This window comes from Rhineura floridana, chromosome 9 (assembly GCF_030035675.1).
Source record: "Rhineura floridana isolate rRhiFlo1 chromosome 9, rRhiFlo1.hap2, whole genome shotgun sequence".
In the NCBI taxonomy this organism is placed as follows: Eukaryota; Metazoa; Chordata; class Lepidosauria; order Squamata; family Rhineuridae; genus Rhineura; species Rhineura floridana.
Window position 1 is genome coordinate 116,657,401 of NC_084488.1, and position 15,864 is coordinate 116,673,264.

Consider the following 15,864-nt stretch of genomic DNA (forward strand, 5'->3'; position numbering starts at 1 on the left):
CTTAGATAGAATTGACGTCCATCCCACATCCTTATCACTCAACCAATCTTTAATTGTATGCTCTGATCACCGTTTCGTCATGTCTACGTGTTCAGTCTTCTTTTTGGTTGTTCAAAAAATGTGTTCGCAAGGAACAACTGCACAAAGGAACAGAATCCTCACAGTGGCCTAATAGAAATAACAACATGGCGCCCGAGCTGCAAAAGAATCCATGCACCACTCCGCAAGTCGGAGAACTTAATTTTCATGAAGAACTAGCTTCACAGCTTCAATAACTGAAGGAAGAACATACATGTAAACTGGAGAACAATTTGAAAGCTACAGAAGATAGACTGGCAGGTCTGGAATCTCAGTTTGATCACATTGCCACAATGGCCTCAGAGGCAATAGACATGGGTTCAGCCCATGCAGAAGAAATACAGCTTCTACAATGAGAAAAATAAAATAATAAGTGCAATGCTGGAAGACCTGGAAAATAGATGTAGTAGAAAAAATTACATTTTTGTGGTTTTAAAGAAGATGCTGAGACTCATGCCATGTCAGTAAAAGAAATTATAGTGGTCTGGCTCAGATTGACCTTTCTGGACTTTAATATAGTAGCCTCTAGCTTCAACAGAGCTCACAGAGCACTAGGAAGTAAACCACGTGAAAATGCCCCCCCCAAAAAGAGATATTGTAGTTTGTTTTGGAAAATATAATCAAAAGGAAGAATCATTGGCTTTGACCCGCAGAGACAAAGATCTAAAATATGAGGGTAAACCCATAAAGATTTTGCAGGATCTTTCCCCAGAAACATTATGCTGGAGTAAAGAACTGAGGCCAGTATTCATGGTGCTTCAAAAATCAGGAATATGGTACTGGTGGGCTTTTCCTTTTTGTTTGATTGTCGCTAAGGGAAGGGGTTATTACAAAGCACAACTAAATGATGTGATACCAATTTTGGAGGCATGCAACACTGCGGTACTGACAGAGGAGTTATTTAACTTTTGTAAATTGTATTTTGTAAATTGCATTGTTTTATTTATGTATTTAATAATAATAATAATAATAATAATAATAATAATAATAATAATAATAATAATAATAATAATAATAATAACTTCAATCTATGGAGCTGGGGGAAGAAATCAGGACTGACACTGCTGGATCATCAACATCAGGCTGGCAACACACTGACAGTTCCAAGCAACTTTGAAGAAAAGATAACTAGCAGAAAGAGACAGGAGACCAGCAATCCCAGAACAGCAGCCATGCCAAAGTGCCAATCACTTTTAAGCATCTGAGGAATTTTTACAAGTTAAGAGACATTTATATTTGAGAGACATTACGGGAGATGAGGAAAACATGTTAAATGGGAGGGTATTACTACCCTAGATATAATTATTTTGAATTCTGAGGGGGAGAGGGGAAATGGGAATCTAAGTATATTTCTTTTGACTAATCTAATAGAGCATCCACCACGTTTCATTTAGTGGTGCCAAGTTTGGGCATCCAGTCTGATTTTGTACTGCCGCTATTTGTATAGGGGTGGTGTGGACTGTGTGAACATAGTCCACCTCTGCAGACCATAATAATAGGATTACTCCAGAGGATTTTTTTCTCTTCAGAACATGCCTTTTAATTTCTACAGGTTTTTATATATTGGAAAGTTAAAGGGTGGAAGGAAAGAGTGGAGGGGGGAATTGTTACTGTTTATGGTTAAAGGTTATTAAGGAATGCCAAGTAAGGACCACATTATTATTGCAAAAAAAGGTGAAGCTAATGTGGATATGGGTATATTTCTACAATAAGATATGGACCAAACCAAACTGCTGAACACCTACAGGTAATAACGCTAAACGTCAAGGGACTAGGAAATGTTGTTAAAAGGCATAGAATCACTAAATTCGGCCATACCCTGCTTTAACGTACGCAATGGGACCGGAGCGTGTATGTAAAGTGAAAATGTACTTAAAGTGAAGCATTATCTATGCATGTACTGCCCTGCAATCGCCACTAGATGGCAGCAGCGTCATGCCATTAAGTGTCCATAATTGTGAAGCACACGTACGGTAAGCGGGGTATGGTGGCGTATGGAGCATGCACGTTATCGCGAGGTGACGTTAAGTGAAGCAACATTAAGTGGGGTGTGCCTGTACATCAAAGATATGGAACCACATGTCGTAATGCTACAAGAAACACAAACAAAAAATCAGAAGCCATATTAAAACACAAGTATTTTGGAGAGCAATACGTTAGCTCTGGATCATCCAAGTCAAGAGCTGCAGCCATAATATTCAAAGCTGATCTCCCCTTTGAGCAACACAACCCGAAAGGTATGTAATGGCTGAGGGCATATTAGATAATAAACTATCAATAATATTTTGTTCAGTCTATCCCCCAAATTCTGGCCTGATGATATTCATGAGAAAGCTACTCCAAAACATTAAACAATTTAATGACAGTGAGGCTGTAATTGGAGGTGACTTTAATTGGAATACTAGGGGCCTAGACCCCACTAAGAGCTACTCTAATCTTCAGCAAAAACAGGAGCTGAAAAATTTAGAGGGTAAAGCAAAAAGGAAAAACCTGAAATGTTATCAAACTTTAGCTACATATAACTTTTGTGACACATGGGGCAAATCACACCCTAGAGATTTCAGTTTCACATACCATTCAAAAATACACAACTTCTTTTCAAAATTGGATCATATTTTAGTGTCAGACAGTTTATTACTTTGAAAAAAGCCTCTGTTGGGGACATTCACATTACAGATCATGCTCCAATCTCAGCTGAATTTAATCTATTAACTGCAGTACTGAAATTGAGAATCCGGCACTTTAATTCACAATTATTGACTCAATGCACCTGTGCAGATAAACTGAGGGAGGCCCTAAGTAACTACTTTAAAGAAAATGATACTCCTGAAGTCTTCACAGTAATTAGATGGGAGGCAATAAAAGCTGTTCTGAGGGGTGCATGCATCAAAGAACTTTATGAATTAAGAAATGGAATGCATAAGAAATTAATCAGTTAAAACAGGAAGTGCAGTCACTACTACAACAGTATAATCAAACGGAATCCAGAAAAATGCATAAGCAACTTTCAGAAAAAGAGACAGGAACTGGAACTATTGGAAACAAACAAAACAGTAACAAAATTACTATATATAAATCAAAGATATTATGAATTTGGAAGTAGAAATTCCAAGTTACTCACTAAGAAAATAAGGCTCAAGCAACGTAAAAACAAAATATCGACATTTAGAATCCTCAAATGGCAAGATATTAAGGATTACAGAACAGATCAATGCAGCTTTCACACAACATTTCAAGGGCTTATATCTACAACCTCCTCTGACAAAGATTTCATAAATCAAGATTTGGCAGGCACTAAGTTACCGAAGTTTACAGTGGACCACTGCACATCTTTAACCACCAAAATTACAGAGGAAGGAGTCCAGGCAACACTTAAACACATAAAAATAAATAAAGCACCAGGCCCAGGTGGCTTCGTGAATGAAGATTATAATATTTTAAGGATAATTTAATCCCCTATATGACAATATTATTTAATGAATTATTAGAAGGTTTTCCACTCCTGCCCACCTGGAAACAATCAAGATTAATAGTACTCCCCAAACCCTTTCAAAATCCTAATAAATTCTATTCCTATAGGCCTTTATCATTATTAAATCATGCTTACAAAAGTTTTACAACTTTATTAGCAAAAAGATTAAATTTAATTCTCCCAAAATTAATTCACCCAGATCAAAGTGGTTTTATCCCTAATCACCAAATTGCAGACCTCATCAGAAGAGTTTTAAATGTAATCCATTTTAGTAAACAATCAAATTCTCCTCTTGCTTGGATTTTCCTGGATATTTATAAGGATTTTGTGTTTCTTGGGATTTTTAAAAACAAGCAATTAACAACATGAAATTTTATCAAACGTTTAAACAAATAATAAATTCTATATATTCCCCCTCTTGTGCTACAATTAATATAAATGGACTGGATTCCCAACCAATTATCATTGAATGGGGAATGAAACAGGGTTGCCCTCTCTCTCCACTGCTTTTCTTATTAGCAATGGAACCACTGGCAATCTGTCGTTGGGAAAACCATGACATAGAGGGAGTGGAGGTGGGTGGCCAAACCCACAAAATTAGTCTCTTCGCATTAATGTTAAAAAAAAAGCACAGAGGCAATCCCAGCTTTACAACAAGAATTGGAATCATTTAGGTCTGTGTCAGGGTTGACAATTAATTGTAAAAAAAAAAAGCTGAAATGCTTTGTTACCATGTACCTCCAAACACAGAGAAACAAGTTTCTTCTTCTCAGGGCATTTCTCTGCACAGAAAACAAATCAGATAGTTTGGGGTACAAATATCCAGGACTTTACAAAACTTTTTATAGTCCACTACACATCGATCTGGAACAATATTTCTGCTCTGCTAAAGTTTTGGGAAAAGTTAACGTTGTCACTAGTAGCCAGAATTGCCATGGTCAAAATAACAATACTCTGCAAATTGACTTTTCTATTTCACACATTGCAGATCTGGATCCCACATGCACAATCCAACATTTCGCAACGCAAAATCAAAGTTTTTCTCTTTCCTCCCTTTCCACTCTCTCTGCAACTAGTGAGCAAGTGTGGCAGGGTGGCTTCCTCTATCCCAGTTTTGGCCCGGATGGCTTCCCATCCCAGCCATCTCATTTTTTCCTAGAGCTTATTTGTTGTCCCAGACTCACAGTGCTGGGGCCCTCCATTATGCAGAAACTGCTTTGCCTTTAGGTGACCATTTGCTCCCTGCTACTAAAGAAAGACCATGGGAAAAACAGAAGGGAGCAAAAAAAGAGGAAGGCCAAACAAGAGACGGATTGATTCCATAAAGGAAACTACAGACCTAAACTTACAAGATCTAAACAGGGTGGTTCTTGGAGGTCACTGATTCATAGTGTCACCATAAGTCATAATCGACTTGAAGGCACATAACAACAACAACTAAAGACAAAATTTGGGGTGGCAAGTATGTGGACCTTTATTCCTCGTATTCCGAAGGGTCTTCACCTGTTTTGACCTTTGGGGGCATTGAGCTGGACAGTAGGCTTCATTTGTCCAGGCTCCCTGACCAGAAGCTAGAGGATTTGATGGAAAGGCTGACCCAGGCCATAGCTGCTAGGAAACTTTGTGAGAGCTGCAGGTGATCATTTAAATTCTGCTTGCAAAGTTGTAGCTCCTGGCAGAGCATTTCTTAGGTGCGTATGGAATGCATCTAAAGGCCTTAGAGCCCCTCACCACAGAATTAGCGTCTTGGGTGACATGAGAGAGGACCTGCACATATGGTTATTCTTTTTGGACCAATTTAATGATGTCTTCTTTTGGAGGGGTGAGCTGCTCCTTGAGGCTGAGCGGCAGGTCCACTCCGATGATGTGGGAGGTTTGGGTATCGGCATTTATTTTAGGGGATTCTGGTGCTCTGAGCATTGGCCTGAGGATTGGTTTGCCACTAGGGATCTTACCTTTTTAGAATTTTCCCCCAGAGTGGTGGCTGTTTACATTTGGCCACAGTTTCTGGCCAACAGGTCTGTTAAGTTTTGGTGTGACAACCAGGCCATGGGTTGGGTGATTAACTCTTTGTCATCCAGGTCCCTTAGGGCAATGAGGCTTGTCCGGGTTTTTTGTTTTGCCGTGCCTTAAGCATAGTATTCTTTTCCTGGCTCAGCATGTTCCTGGTCTTGTTAACGAGATTGCAGATCCCCTTTCTCCTTTTCAGGTAGAGTGTTTTCGGGTGCTTGCTCCTCAGGCCAAAGCCGAGCCAGACTCGGTGCCTCCCTGGATGTGGAACCTTGGAAGATCGAGGTCCAGCAGGCCATAGAAGCTTTGTGGGCTCCCAGTACCAGATCCAGCGACAAGAGGGCCTTTTCCGAGTTTGAAACCTTCCGACAATCAGTGGGCTTGGCCGAATAATGGCCAATCCCAATTGAGCATGTTTTGCAGTTGGCTGTTCTCCTTAGGTCCAAGGGTTTAGTCAAAAGTTCGAAAGCAGGAAAGTTGGCTGGTCTGGCTTTTTATCCCAAGGCCTGGGGTTTCCCTGACCCTACAGTCGATTTTAGAATGAGGAAGACTTTGGAGGGATGGGCTAGGGAGATACCACAGCAGCCTGATGTTTGTAGCCCAGTTGTTAGAGTGTTTGACTACAATCTTGGAGGCCAAAGTTTGAATCCCCACACAGCCATGAAGCTCACTGGGCGACCTTGGGCCAGTCACTGCCTCTCAGCCTCAGAGGAAGGCAATGGTAAACCCCCTCTGAATACTGCTTACCATGAAAACCTTATTCATAGGGTCGCCACAAGTTGGGATCAACTTGAAGGCAGTCCATTTCCATTTCCCCCCAACTTTGCTTTTGGCTGCTATTCAGGCCCTTAATGTCACTCTGATTTTGCGTGTGATCTGTTCAGAGCTGCCCTGTTCCTGCTTGTAGGGTAAATATGGTAAGTGCTGTTTATATAGAAGACATATGGTAAGTGGAGTGAAAGAGGAGGGGGGAGTACATGAGCAGTAGAATGCTGGATGATTGGCTGAGCGTTTGAGTGGCTGGGAGTATAAATGGAAGAAGGACAGTTGAATCTGGGTGGATGTTGGGAGTGTGGAGAAAGGTGTTTGAGGGTGGAGGTCAGGAGTGTGGAGAAAGAGGGTGTTGGAGTTCTGATTAATAATAAGTCAAGTACAAAACAGCAATAGATGAAACCATACGCTTGTGAAACATTCTAAAACTAATCTTGTTATTTCTGATATTTAATAAATACTTATTTGGTTTACCAAAGGCCTGATCCTTGGCTGGGGGATATTCATACCAGAAGGGAGGGCAAGGTAATTACCAAGGCTGAACAGAAACAGTATCTAATGGTGGCAGCGGTGAAGGGAGGAATAATAACAATTCAAGTATCCAGAGCAACCCAGAGTTGTATGCTTTATCTATAAAGATACAAGGGGGTTGGGAACAGCATAAGCCCGCAGTCACAAAAGTAACCAGCTAGAGAGAGACTCAGGCAAAGTCTCTGGGAGTATTGGTTATAGGACGTGACTGGTGGTGCTGCCTAGCAGGGGGATCTAGTGAGATCTGTGCTAGAGCGGAGTGAGAAACCATATAAAGGACGGTCCGGACTGGTGGTATCCCTGGTGGTGCCTAGTGAAAGGCAGTAGCCACAAGCAGGTGGGAACCTGACAGGGAGAACCAGGGAAGGGCGTCACACCCTGCTCTTGGCATTTTATGGCACCTTTAGGGTTAGCGAGTTGGCGGCTGCTTCTAAGTTTGATCGGTCAGTTTTTCTGATGTTGTTTATTCTGCCAATGGTCTGCCTATCAGGCTGAACAATTCAAAGACTGATCAGAGGGAAAAGGCTTTCTATTTTGTCTTTGCAGGTTTTGGCTGGACTGGTGAGCCTAAGTGTGTCCTGGTTTGTGGTCACAGTATCATTTTCTGGGCCCTGCTCAGGGCCAAGGGAGTCTGGTATTGGTTTGCAATTTGGCCTTAGTTAGATTGCTTGCATCAAGTGGGCTGGCAGGCATGGTATGATTTGGAGCCAGCCTCTCATGGTCCTGCTTCAGCAGCTGCGTTGTGGCTCCCTGTAGGGGCAAAAAAATTCCAGAAGCCATCTAGATGCCACACTAAACCTCCTCAGTTACATCTAGATGGCTTCAACTGAGGAGGTTTAGTGTGGCATGCCCCATTTCCCCTGTCCCATAATTGTCTCAGACCCCTGATTTATGAGGTGCTTATTGCTTTTGCAAACTGCTTGCCTGGTACTGAAGTCTGAAACGTTCTGTTTAGAGCAGCATGCTCAAATTGCAGGCTGTCTGATGCTGTTTAAGAAAGCTCTGTTTAGAACAATGCTGCCTGAAGTTGTTCACTCTGTCTAAAAACAGAGACTGAGAAAGGATGTTTAATTAGTCAAAACAAGTGGAGAAAGTAGGCTTTCACACACTCAGCAGGGAGGGGGAAGTCTTCACAGCTGCATTCTCAGCTCTGGCGAGCACAACTCCAAGGCCATTGTATGATAAACAAAAGTCAAAAGTGTGAGATCAAAGACACTTGCCCCTGGGAAAGATAAAAATCTCCCAGGTAGAGGTGCCACCTGTGTTCTTTTCCAGAGGGTCTTTTTGGGTATAAATAAAGGACCCTCCATCTGGGCAGATAAGCTTCACCACTGGCTAGAAGCCTCAGCACTGGCCTGCAGGGAAGAGTGACACAGTGTAAATCTAAGCAGGGCATAAGGGACCTCTCTGTTAGCTGTCTGGGGGCTTCCAGCAGGGGAAAACAGAGAACGTAAGATAAACTCTTTGATTATTAGTTGCTGTAAGTGTTTTCGGGCCTGCTTGTTACAACTAATAGCTTTTGCTTCAATACAGCACTACATTTCCCCTCTTTACAAGTGTGTTTCAGGGTAATTCAGATCCCAAACTTTCTTGCCTCAGGGAAGGGAAAAACTTTTGGCAAAACACTCCCTGCCTCAAGTCTTATTGCTCCACCTTGGAGAGAATGACCTGGAGGTGAGAAAGAGCTTGTCTATTCTCTTCCAGGCTGAGTGGGAGTTTTCTTTCATTCAGTCTGCTTTTCCGGGGATCAGAATCATCTGGTCTGATGTGCTTCAGTGCAGAGTGTGGAAATGTGGTGCCCCCAAGTAGATGGATGAAGCCAGGAGGAAGGTGAATGGTTCCTTGAGGTGAGCTTTGTTGGCTGGTGGGGGTGGATTCATCCCCCATCCAGACATCAAACATTCCGTGTCACACCTGTATAGGGATGATGGAGTACATCTCTCTGATGAGGGGTATGACATCTTCCTTGAAGATCTGTGGTGGGAGTACCAGGTACCACCTTTGGCAGTGGTGGAGGGAGAGGTGACCTAAGCAAGGGCTAAGTCTCCTCCATGGCAGGGTCAGTGCAGAGTTAGGAAAAATGGGGTAAGTGGTGAGAACCTTGAGGCACCTTCTAGAAGGTGAAGGGAGGTTTCCCCAGACCTGTCCATCAAAGGCTCAAGGCCAGATGGTAGGGACACAAGCCCTCTTTTAGGACTGCCCAGATCACAGGCTCAGTGCCTCAAGGCTGGAGCTGAGGGTGACCTGGACAGAATTCCCTAGGAACCATTAATGTACCAGCAAGGATGGGCCTAGGAGTAGGTAGTAAAACTACCCTTGGGCCTAGAGCCAAAGTTCCTGGCTAAAAAATCTGAGGATTGGGGTTTACGCTTTATAACACTCAGATTTTAGGAGCCCACACTGATCTTTAATATTCATTTAGTTTCCCTACGCAGATCTTAATTTGATAATTGGCCTAACTGATCATTCTGCTTAATTGGCTCATTTGCTTAGGAGGATAATTAGTTCAATTGGTTCAATTTGGTTTAATAAAATGTTGCCCTTTTCATCCCATATTTTGTGTCTGCCTCATCATTTGGGGGGGGTTCTGGGTGCAAAAAGCCCCACATTAGGCGGTGATACTGATATAGGCAAACACACCAAGGTAGATGGGGAATACCTCATATTCTGTCCTAGTATGAGGCTAATCAATTGTACCATTTAGCTTCATTTTTGAGGGAAGATGAAGGGAATGATGGGTTTCAATGGAAAACACAACAATTAAAAGTCACACATAAGCTCTTTATTTCACACATGGCAAACAGAATAAGGCATTGTTGCAGGAAAACCCCTTCACCTCAACATTATATAAATGCTAGCTATGCAAAACCTCATCAATTTCTTCATAGTCCTTCCCCCTGACCCCTCCGTTTTTCCATCAACAATTTTATAGCAGATATAGGCTATTTCCATGGCAATTATGGAAGGCCAAAGGCCTATATAGACTACAAGGTTTTTATAAAGATAATAGGGTGTTAACTGAAGAGGAAATCTGGGTAATCCTGAATGAGGTTCCATTGGGATGGTTCCAATGGAGACAATTAAATGCTTTTTTTATCTAAGGAAGAAACAAGATTACAAGTCATATAAAAATGACTACTTATGAATCATTAATAGTCAACACGACAGCTGGACCGGCAGACCAAATTTCCAATATTTATACTATTTTAATGGACAGAGGCATGGGTACTCTTTTTGGCCTCAAAAAACAATGGGAGGAAGATTCTGTTCTCCCTAAAGAAGACAAAGTCTGGGAAAGATTGTGGAGCAGACCAACTCTGGACACCCCAGCAACCGAAGTTAAAGAACAGATATTAAAATTGACATACAGGTGGTAGAGATGGGGGTGAATTTCAGCATTTTCAGATTTGTTACCAAATTCTGTCAGAATCCATAAATCCTGTATGTCTTCAGATCGGGTTTGACTAATGCTGGAGACTGTCAGTGACACCGGCTTTTAAAAACAAACAAATCTGTGGCTAATTTGATATTGTTATTAACGTAAACATCTTTGCTCTGAAATGCTGTAATGTTTATTCCTTTGAAGTTCTGTCACAATGAGATGATCTGCCTAATTTAAATTTAATTTAAATTTAAATAGAAAACCCAAGAGGCCATCGGTAGAAAGACCGCCAACAGCATTAGCAATTTTGTTAGCTATTACAAGTGGATTGGAAAAAATAAATCAGGGAGAAAATGTTGCGGATCAGAACCACAAGCCAGCTTTAAAAACCAAAACATGGACCAGAAACAAACAATGAAACCCATCCCTAGCAGGTGGTACTCTACCCCAATTTTATTATCTAGAATAACAGCATCAATGTCTCCAAATTGTTGGAAAGGATGTCAGGTGAAGGCTACCTACTACCATATGAGGTGGTTATGTCCAAAGGCAACAACTTTTTGGAAACAAATTTTTGAAATTGAAAAGATAATCAAATTGCCCCTTGAAATAACTCCTCAATTGGCATTACTAAATTTATTTGATGGCAATAATAAGGATTTAAAATGTAAGGAGCTATTAAGACATTTATTAGCAGCAGCACGGCTCACACTGGCCAGATTTTGGAGTGATCTTAATGAAGTCACAATTGAATATTGGCACAATAACGTTCCTGCATTTTTGCAAGGGGCGAGTTTGCCGCCACCCTACTTCTGGGAAGACTCGGGAAGGTTCGAGAAAAATTTGTAATTGGTCAGGTGGTGCACCTTGACCAATTGGGAAAGGGTTTGAGCAGCTATATATAGCCTGCTCCTCCCTAAGAATGCGCCTTTTTTGCCTTGCGGCACGCTGTGATTGCAGCAGCCTGTGCTACGTTTGTGTCTCTGCTGGGTAGTGCGTGCAGGGCGGCTTTTCCTCTCCATCCGCTGCCGCGATAGTCGCGATGTGCCGCCGGACCTCCTGGTGCTGCGTTGATTTGCGGCCCCGGTGGGCGTTGTTTTTGGCGCTTCTGAGGCACTGCTCGGCACCCAGATCGCCACCAGGTCATTTTTATTTTTCCTCCTTTCCCACGGATCAGCTGTGAGGCGGGCGCGGGAGGCTTTTCGAGTCGGTCCACTGCCCATAAGGGCACAGCGTCTGTCTGCCTTGATATCATTGTTTGAATTGCCCGCCTCTCGGTAGCATTGTCCTGCGTTTCTGACTCAGCCAGGAGCAGGCGAGTTTGGGTGAGGCTGGGATTGAATTGCTCCTGTTGTTTTACTTAATTATTAAGTTAACCATCTACCGATTTGATTGATATATATATAAAATAATAATAATAATAATAAAAATATAAAAATAAATAAAAATAAAAAGAAGGAAAGAAAATTGATTGACTTATAATTGATTGGTAATTTTCATTAATTACACACACACACACACACACACACACACACATATAATTATAATTATAATAATAAAAATAAAACAAACAAACAAACGAAGGAAGGAAATTAATTTAAGTTAAAATAATCCATAGTTCTCTTCTCTTTTATTTAATTTCATTAGTTAAGCTATATAAATAATTAATTACAATTTAGTGATATTGTTTCTGTATATAAATAAATTTAATTTAGATATATATATATAACTACTACAAATATTTGAATTGATTCAACCTTTAAATTACCCCCCCCATTTTAAGTTCCTTGTGCATTAATTGATTTGGCCACTTGGGTGGTGTCTGTGATTTCTTTCTTTGCCTCATAAGGTTGTTGTTGACTCAGTTCTGGGTAATTTTGTAAAGGCGTTTTGTCTGCATTGCATATTGCTGATAATTGTTGTTGTTCTTGTTGTTGTTAATATTGTTAAGTTTCGCTGGAATTCATCATGCCACTGAAGAAGGCTCAACAAAAGAGAGGGGTTCGAGTGGTGAAGCAGGCGACTAAGTGCCCCCCATCACGGCAGGAGTGCCTGTCCTCAGATGAAGAAGAGGATATGGGGATGATTCGTGCTTTGGTTGCAAGGGTGGAGGCCCTTGAGGGAGAGCACAGGCGTCCTTCAGAGCCAGGGGCAGGGCCTAGCACCGCACCTCCAGGTAAGAAGTCAGCCCACTTGGCGGCTAAGGCAACTAAATCAGGCATTCTTTCTGATTTGGTTGCCAGAATCAGTGTTCTTGAAGCGGCAGCGCCCGGAGATGATTCCACCGTTCCGGCTGTACCAGTCTGCACATCAGTGGCACCTTTGGCATTCGCGTCTTCCCAATTTCCAGTCTCCACTGGCGCTGGTCTTCCCCAAGAACAATTGCATCCGCTACAACCTGGCATTCAGGCTCCTTCTACAGTTCCTTCCGGGGTAGCCACAACAGCAGTGGTTACGTCTCCAGCTGCCTATGCGGGTGAGTGGTGTGTACCATCACATTCTTCTGCTACACAGGTCCAGCAGACACAACAGTTTTCTGCAGCTCCTCAGATGCTAGGTGGAGCACAGCAATCATTAGTTTATATGGGAGGTGTTTTAGTTCCACAGCAGCCTGCACTTCTTTGGCCCACTGTGGCAGTAATGCCCTGGCAGCCGTCCGTGGCTTCAGCTAGTACATCTGCCCTTCCGCTGCCTCTTCCTTCTGGTGTATATCCACAGGGGGATACTTCCCTACCATTGGGTGATCACTTACTATCTTCCACTAAGGAAAAGATTTGGCATGGTGAATATATTGATATATTCACACTCCTTTTTCGGGAATCTGAAATAAAGCCCAAAGAGGGTTCGGATCCAAATGAGCGTGAGGTAGCGATAAGAAAGAAAGTTGATTGCATATGGCCTAATTGGTTAATGTGTTTACTGTGTATATGGGTGTGATGACTTGGGTTTATCCATCCAGGGCCATGTCCCTGATTAAATATCAGGACATCATTCATAGGGCCTTTAGGGAATTCTCTGGGACCGCTTGGTTGCGGTACGATGAGAATTTTAGGCAAAGGGCGGCCTTGGACCCCATGCTTCGCTGGGATGTTGAACATCCTGGTCTTTGGCTGCGTTCTATGACTTCAGCGAGACCCTCATTGGGAGACAGAGCCGATAGTGGGCATCTTTTGGTGCGTGCGCAGACTTCAGCCTCCAGTTCCAGCCAGGGCTGGCAGCAGGTTCAACCCCCTCAGGTCTGTTGGACCTTCAACAGTACTGGATGCTGTTACAGGCACCCGTGTTGGTTTAGGCATGCATGTGGACTCTGCGGTGGCACTCACCCCAGTTCCACTTGCCAGAGAGCCCGTCCGGCTCGCCGGGGATCAGGGGAACAACAACAACCTAAACGTGGATCTAGCAACAGCGGCAGTACGTCGCAAGGCCAGTAGCCCTATTAGGTTGCTTCCCCTAGTGAGATTATTGAATAGCTATCCCAATAGATCTGCGGCTAGATGCCTTTGGTATGGTTTTTCAGAGGGTTTTCATATTCCTTTCGAAGGCCCGAGGGTTCCCACTTCCCCTGCCAACCAGCCTTCTGTTTTGGCTCTGGCTCCTGTAGTTCTCAAAAAAATAAAGAAAGAAATAGCTGCTGATAGGATTTCTGGCCCTTTTACTTACCATCCCTTGTCGAATTTGAGGATTTCTCCTATCGGTATAGTTCCCAAGAAACAGCCAGGTGAATATCGCCTTATTCATAATTTGTCTTTCCCAAAAGGTGCCTCTGTTAATGATGGTATTTCATCATTATATACGTCAGTTCGATATACTTCCTTTAATGAGGCTGTTAAGGTAGTCAGGAAGGCTGGAAAGGGCGCTTTGATGGTGAAGTGTGACATAAAGTCTGCATTTCGATTGCTCCCAGTGCACCCTGGCGATGTTGATTTATTAGGTTTTCGTTTTCAAGGCCAATATTATGTAGATAGGGCAATGCCTATGGGATGCTCCGTGTCCTGTGCTGCATTTGAGACTTTTAGCACATTCCTCGAGTGGGCCTTAAGGACAAGGGCTGGTTCTTCCTTGTCTGCTCATTATTTGTTGACGTGTGTGCATTGTTGCGTGAAACAGCATACGTTACATTGGAGTTAAGTTGCTCAAGAAACTTCTCAGATGCATTAGATCAGGTTAAGAGTCTTTTATTAAGACATTATGGCTTAAGGCTTTAAGATCCCCCCCTCTAGGAGAGAAGTTCTCAGTTCAAAGACATTACACAGAAGACCAGCCTCACAGTTCAGAGGCAATATTCAGAAGACACAACTTACAGACTCTGTTAGAACTTTCCCAGTTGCTATCTCACGTTATCATGGCAACCGCTGGCCTTAGATGTCTGCTCACTCTCAGGCCAGGAGATAACAGTTACTTCTCCAAACTTGCAGGCCTTATGGAAAACAACTAGAGAGAGTAATGCCTATGGGTCACAGCCCAACATTGGACAATTGTTTGTTCATTGGCCCTGCAGGCACTTCTCATTGTCTGCATTTGATGCGAACTTTTGAGGAGTTAACTATGGAATTGGGTGTCCCTTTAGCTCCCGAAAAGTCTGAGGGCCCTTCTACTTCCCTTTCATATTTGGGGATTCTTTTGGATACGCAGTCCCAGTCTTCCAGTCTGCCTCAGGATAAGTTGCTCACATTGAGGCAGAGATTGCACTCAGTTTTGACTTTGAAAAAGGTCACACTTGCTCAGTTGCAAGAGCTTCTGGGTCATTTAGTTTTTGCTTCTAAAGTTATTTCGCCAGGTAGGGCATTCCTTCGTCGTCTCTGTGACGCTATGAAGGGAGTTCATTCTCGTTTTCATCTAATTAGGGTCACGTTGGGAATGAGAGAGGATTTCAAAATGTGGCTTACTTTCTTGGATAATTATAACGGCCTCTCCTTCTGGCGTGAGGACTTATTACTGGAAGCTGAGCTGCAAGTACATTCCGATGCTGCAGGTGGCCTTCGGAGTGGCTAACTTCTGGGCTTACTTCAAACATGACCTTTTTGGAATTCTTCCCAATTGTGGTGGCAGTCTATATTTGGCCTTTGGCATTCCAAGATCACACTGTGCGTTTCTGGTGTGATAATTTGTCCACAGTGTGTGTGGTCAATACCCAGACTTCAAAATTGCCTCAGGTGATGTGCCTGGTCCAGGCCTTTGTATTGCAATGCTTGCGTTCTAATATATTATTTGTAGCTCGCCACATTCCGGGATTACAGAATTGTGTTGCTGATGCTCTCTCCCGCTTACAGATGGCACGTTTCCGGGAACTGGCACCAGGAGCAGCTCAGAATTCAGTCCCGGTCCCTTTCTTCCTTTGGAGCCTTGGGAATTAGAAGTTGGGGCCGCCATAGCCTCTGCCCTTGCTCCCAACACTCAGACAGCATATCAGCGTGCTCTTGGAACATTCCAGGCTTTTCGTGCCAGTAGTGCTTTGCCTTCTGTATGGCCTATTCCTGTATCACATTTGCTGCAGTTTATGTGATATTCAGAGCTTGGAAAAGTTACTTTTTTGAACTACAACTCCCATCAGCCCCAGCCAGCATTGAGTTGTAGTTCAAAAAAGTAACTTTTCCAAGCTCTGGTGATATCTAAAAGGGCA